Source organism: Schistocerca gregaria, chromosome 4 (genome assembly GCF_023897955.1).
Source record: "Schistocerca gregaria isolate iqSchGreg1 chromosome 4, iqSchGreg1.2, whole genome shotgun sequence".
In the NCBI taxonomy this organism is placed as follows: domain Eukaryota; kingdom Metazoa; phylum Arthropoda; class Insecta; order Orthoptera; family Acrididae; genus Schistocerca; species Schistocerca gregaria.
In genome coordinates this window covers 586,936,493-586,942,382 of record NC_064923.1, presented here as the reverse complement: position 1 = coordinate 586,942,382, position 5,890 = coordinate 586,936,493, and the positions used below count along the sequence as shown (strand labels likewise).

Here is a 5,890-nt window from a genome sequence, read left to right as displayed (position 1 = left end):
TTACCAGAGATTTAAGATCAGTTTCTTCCAAGTTTTTTTTTTTTTAGAACTCCTCGAAATCGGTATTATCAGCATTTTCTTGACATTGGGGCTCTCGCAATATTGAATTCCCTAACGATTTCCGAAATGGCATGCCCCATGCATCTGGCTCCAACTACCATTCAGCATTCAAAGTCAGTTAACTGGCGTCGTGCGCCATAATCACGTTGGAAACCTTTCACATTAATCGCTTGAGTACCGATGACAGCTCTGCCAATGCACCTTTGTGTACGCGATACTACCACCATCTGTATGTGTTCATCCAAGGACTACTAACACTTAAGTGTATACAGGGTGTTAGAAAAAAAACGGCCAAACTTTCAGGAAACGTTCCTCACACACAAATAAAGAAAAGATGTTATGTGAACATGTGTCCGGAAAAGCTTAATTTCCATGTTAGAGCTCATTTTAGTTTCGTCAGTATGTAGTGTACTTCCTCGATTCACCGCCAGTTGGCCCAATTGAAGGAAGGTAATGTTGACTTCGGTGCTTGTGTTGATATGCGACTCTTTGCTCTACAGTACTAGCATCAAGTACATCAGTACGTAGCATCAACAGGTTTGTGTTCATCACGAACGTGGTTTTGCAGTCAGAGCAATGTTTACAAATGCGGAGTTGGCAGATGCCCATTTGATGTATGGATTAGCACGGGGCAATAGCCATGGCGCGGTACGTTTGTATCGAGACAGATTTCCAGAACGAAGGTGTCCTGACAGGAAGACGTTCGAAGTAATTGATCGGCGTCTTAGGGAGCACGTAACATTCCAGCCTATGACTCGTGACTGGGGAAGACCTAGAACGACGAGGACACCTGCAATGGACGAGGCAATTCTTCGTGCAGTTGACGATAACCCTAATGTCAGCGTCAGAGAAGTTGCTGCTGTACAAGGTAACGTTGACCACGTCACTGTATGGAGAGGGATACGGGAGAACCAGTTGTTTCCGTACCATGTACAGCGTGTGCAGGCACTATCAGCAGCTGTTGGGCCTCCACGGGTACACTTCTGCGAATGGTTCACCCAAAATGTGTCAATCATCATTTCAGTGCAAATGTTCTCTTTACGCATGAGGCTTCATTCCAACGTGATCAAATTGTAAATTTTCACAATCAACATGTGTGGGCTGACGAGAATCCACACGCAACTGTGCAATCACGTCATCAACACAGATTTTCTGTGAACGTTTGGGCAGGCATTGTTGGTGATGTCTTGATTGGGCCCCATGTTCTTCCACCTACGCTCAATGGAGCACGTTATCATGATTTCATACGGGATACTCTACCTGTGCTGTAAAACGTGTGCCTTTACAAGTGCGACACAACACGTGGTTCATGCACGATGGAGCTCCTGCACATTTCAGTCGAAGTGTTCGTACGCTTCTCAACAACAGATTCGGTGACCGATGGATTGGTAGAGGCGGACCAATTCCATGGCATCCACGCTCTCCTGACCTCAACCCTCTTGACTTTCATTTATGGGGGCATTTGAAAGCTCTTGTGTACGCAACCCCGGTACCAAATGCAGAGGCTCTTCGTGCTCGTATTGTGGACGGCTGTGATACAATACGCCATTCTCCAGGGCTGCATCAGCGCATCAGGCATTCCATGCGACGGAGGGTGGATGCATGTAACCTCACTAACGGAGGACATTTTGAACATTTCCTGCAAGAAAGTGAAGTCACGCTGGTACGTTCTGTTGCTGTGTGTTTCCATTCCATGATTAAGGTGATTTGAAGAGAAGTAATAAAATGAGCTCTAACATGGAAAGTAAGCGTTTCCGGGCACATGTCCACATAACATATTTTCTTTCTTTGTGTGTGGAATGTTTCCTGAAAGTTTGGCCGTACGTATTTGTAACACCCTGTATACAACACGTAGCAGCGCTACGGGACTACGGGCGATGTTTCACGTCTTGATGTTCCTGTTAAGACGTATCATTAAACCGAATATTACATTACGCTATTTCGGAACCCCTCCATCGAATAAATGTCACTTTAATTCTTTTTCTTTCGAGAAGGAAGCTCTTGATGTTTGTTGGTAAGTTATTGGTCGTCGTATAGAACAAGGAACGAGCTCCTATTATTTGTGCTGAGCCCATCTAATATCTCAGAAAGAAGATTAAATTATCCGCCAAGATACGAGAGAAATGCCTCGGACGACTAAAGAAAGCAAAGGTGGAATACTTGACAATTCTTATTTGTAGCATCTTATGAATGAACCATGCAACGAAAGAAGTCCACTCTCCAATAGATAACACACAGCTGTCTGCCGGAGTGATATCTGAATGTATCCTTATCGTTATACTGTAGCAAAGATATCAGTTTTACTAAGCATCTCACTATCACAGATGATTTCTACAAACAAACTGGGCGATCTGGCAGATCGTGATAACAGCGTGTCGACATGTGAGCCATCTACCCGCCATTCGTTGTAAACATTATGACTTTTTCAACTGTGCCGTTTATTAGCGGATAGGGAGAATGTAGAAACGAACCCGTTCTTTAAGACTAGTGCATTTTACTTGCATTCTGATAAAGAGTTGAAACGCAGATATGCTCTCTGATGAGTATGGTACTGAAATAACAACCACAACATTCCTACCATTATGTTATTGACACAAGTTGTTGTTAGTTCGTTTCAGTGAGTTTTTTCCCCTTGTTGACGTGGAGTGTTTAGTGGTTCCCATAGCAAAGAACGGTTAAAACTGCTGAGGTCTACGGCCTCTGCGTGTTGTGGCGTGAAGGTCACCCAGTTGGGAAAGGAGCCACACTGGCTGGGAGCGGTGGCGCACTCCTGTAATCCAAGCTACTGGGAGGCCGTTGTGCGGGAGAGAATTGTAACTTATCCTACAGTTCTGTTCGTCTTGAGAGCTCCAAGGCGTCCGCGGCAGCTGCCTCATACGGTTCCACAGACTTGGTGCGAATTCTCCGCGTCTTGGCGTGGCCTGGACACAGCGAGGTGTTTGTCTCTGGCGCTCGAAACGTCGGCTGGGTTATACTTGTGCAAGACCCTCTGATACTCGGAGTAGACGCCAGCACCCTTCAGGCCCGCCAGCCCGGGCAGGGCGCGGAGACAGCTGTCGTTCAACTGCACAACAATTTTTTTCGCCCGTTTTTATCCACAACAAATAACTTGTTAATAGAATGCTCTAGTTTTTTGTGACGTTCCGCTTAACGCAATAGAACACTGGTTTAACTTTAGCGCTAATGAATATGTTATGCTTTCGAAATACTAATGTATCTATTGAAACACTTAAAATTTACTTTCTGAACTACTTATTCTGCAATATCTTAGATACAAAATCGTGTGTGAAACAGATGTTCCGAAAAATGATTCTAAGCAAGATGGAAACTGTGTTTCTGTAATGTGCAGATATTACAATAGCATGGTAAATATTTTAATTTTTTGTTTCTTTTCACGCCAGAGACAACTGCAAAAGAGCAGGTTTTGTCTTTCATTCTATATTTGTTCTATTACTCCCATCTATGGAATTGTTATTTTCCATTTTCTACTCTTACGTGCTTAATATACCTGCATTTCTAAATGCATAAAGTTGTTTATTACTACAAAATTGTAATTTTCTTTGAAAGTTTAAAATATTGTAAGCCGGCCGAAGTGGCCGAGCGGTTCTAAGCACTTCAGTCTGGAACTGAGCGACCGCTACGGTCGCAGGTTCGAATCCTGCCTCGGGCATGGCTGTCTGTGATGTCCTTAGGTTAGTTAGGTTTAAGCAATTCTAAGTTCTAGGGGACTGATGACCTAAGATGTTAAGTCCCATATTGCTCTGAGCCATTTGAACCATTTTTTAAAATATTGTAATCTATGTAATATTCTCTGGAAGTTGAGCTCTGAAATGTCTTCAGATTCCCCAGGTAGCTCCGTCGGCAAATATCACACTGACATTGTAAAATAAATTTTGTATCATATAATAAAATAACATTAGCCGAGCACCAGCATAGTCCGTCTATCTCTTGCTTTCCACTTCGGTTCTTCACTTATATGATTCTTACAGACCAGTCGCATAGAAATCTTTTTCGTGTTTATTCTTGAACGAACAATATTTTATTCAGACATCGTGCGCTAAAACCACCTTTTGAAGGAGACGAAAACGCGCTTGCTTTAGATATTGTTGGAAATCCTACCAAAACATCTCGCTCGATAAATGTACACGGCAATATATATAAAATATTTTGCATCCAAGAGTAAACGGTGTTTTGGAATTTGTAGATTGCAATAAGAAAACAAGAGCTGTTATTGCACATTTAATTCGACCAGTAATTTGGAAGGTAGGAGACGGATACTGGCAGAAGTAAAGCTGTGAGTACCGGGCGTGAGTCGTGCTTCGGTAGCTCAGTTGGTAGAGCACTTGCCCGCGAAAGGCAAAGGTCCCGAGTTCGAGTCTCGGTCGGACACACAGGTTTAATCTGCCAGGAAGTTTCGTTACTCAATTCCTGTTTGTGAATGTCGCGGACGAGTTTACGATAGCGAAAGTAACATGGGCTCAGGCGCATTTTTACCTCTTGCCAAATTTTCTCTATGTGCTCGTCATAGTCTTATATGGAGACATTCAGCCGAGAGATGCCAGAAAAAAATTTACAATGCGTCCAGTTGAATCCACAACAATGGGAAATTCTGAAATAGTGTGTTGGAAGTTACTTATATTTCATGTCTGATACTCGCTGGAGTGCTCTGGTTGTTGCTTTAAGACCAATTGCAGCTCACTTGGATAGGATTGCCCTTAGTGTTGAAACTCTCAAGAAGTTAAATCTGTCATCTGAAACACTTGCTGTGGGACTGGATGTTTTGGATTTTGTGAGAGCTTTTAAGTATTTAATCATAACATCAATCTGGCTTAAGTTCGTGCCAACTGATAGCAGTAGAAGATTACTATAGACTCGAAATACTACCACTGATGTTGAGGTAGGACACTTTGAGAGCTTATAAATTACTTAAAATATCGAAAATGAGACACCATTCTCCCTGAATCTAAAGTTGTTGCCAGGAAGGTTAATGCCGATCCTGATTTTCTGGAGTTGCTCACTAAAAAGCGGAAATCATATCATGATAAACCGAGAATGAAGTGATATGCGAATTCCGAAGATTTATTAATCGTCAATGCTTTTAATTTCATTATCGACAATATAGTGTCTAACTTGAAGACCCGATATGAAACAGCGAAGATTTTAGATGCAACATTGGGTTTTTATGGAAATACTCAAAGAAGATTGACGATTAGGTCGCTGAGGTATGCAAGTTGTTTACCATTGAATACTGTAATCAAATCGCATCAGGTTTATAAGAAGAAATTAAATACCTGGAAAGAATTCATACTTCAACTTCACCAGCTATCACCGATTCTGCCTGGCTGCCATACGGATTCTGGACAGTACGGCTTTCAAATGCAAAATTTTTGATGGCCTCTTGGAAATGGCATTGTTGGCCGGGAGGCCCCATTCGAGAAGTTCGGTTGCCGTATTGCAAGTCCTTTTTAGGTAATGGCTCGTTATATTCTTCTGTCTCCCACTCCATGAGAGCTTCATGGTGCTGGTATTTTTTTATCGATGTATTAGATTTTGCGCACTACTTTTCGATTGGTGTGTTTTTTCAAAGCCGAGGTAGGAACTGGAGACACGGTTTACGACTAATTTTTGTTTTAGTACTTTCCAAATTATTTTGACTACAGTAGAACATTATACGGGGCGTAACATAACTATCTCTAGTTTTGTTAATAACAGAGGGCATGAAATAAACATTTTTCTTGGTAAATCAATGTCCTATAATGCGTCGTTTCAGACGTATTGGGATGAAGGAAACTTTTTGCTGTAATAAAGTGCTCGAAAGACTTCATTGCAA

At 42.1% G+C, this 5,890-nt stretch overlaps 1 non-coding gene across 1 annotated transcript; it reads left to right on the top strand.

Annotated features, from left to right (window-relative positions):
* Nucleotides 1–4,376: 4,376 nt before the first annotated feature.
* On the top strand, nt 4,377–4,451 carry Trnas-cga (transfer RNA serine (anticodon CGA)). Its single transcript has one exon. It is a non-coding gene; the product is annotated as a tRNA-Ser (tRNA).
* The last annotated feature ends 1,439 nt before the right edge of the window (nt 4,452–5,890 follow it).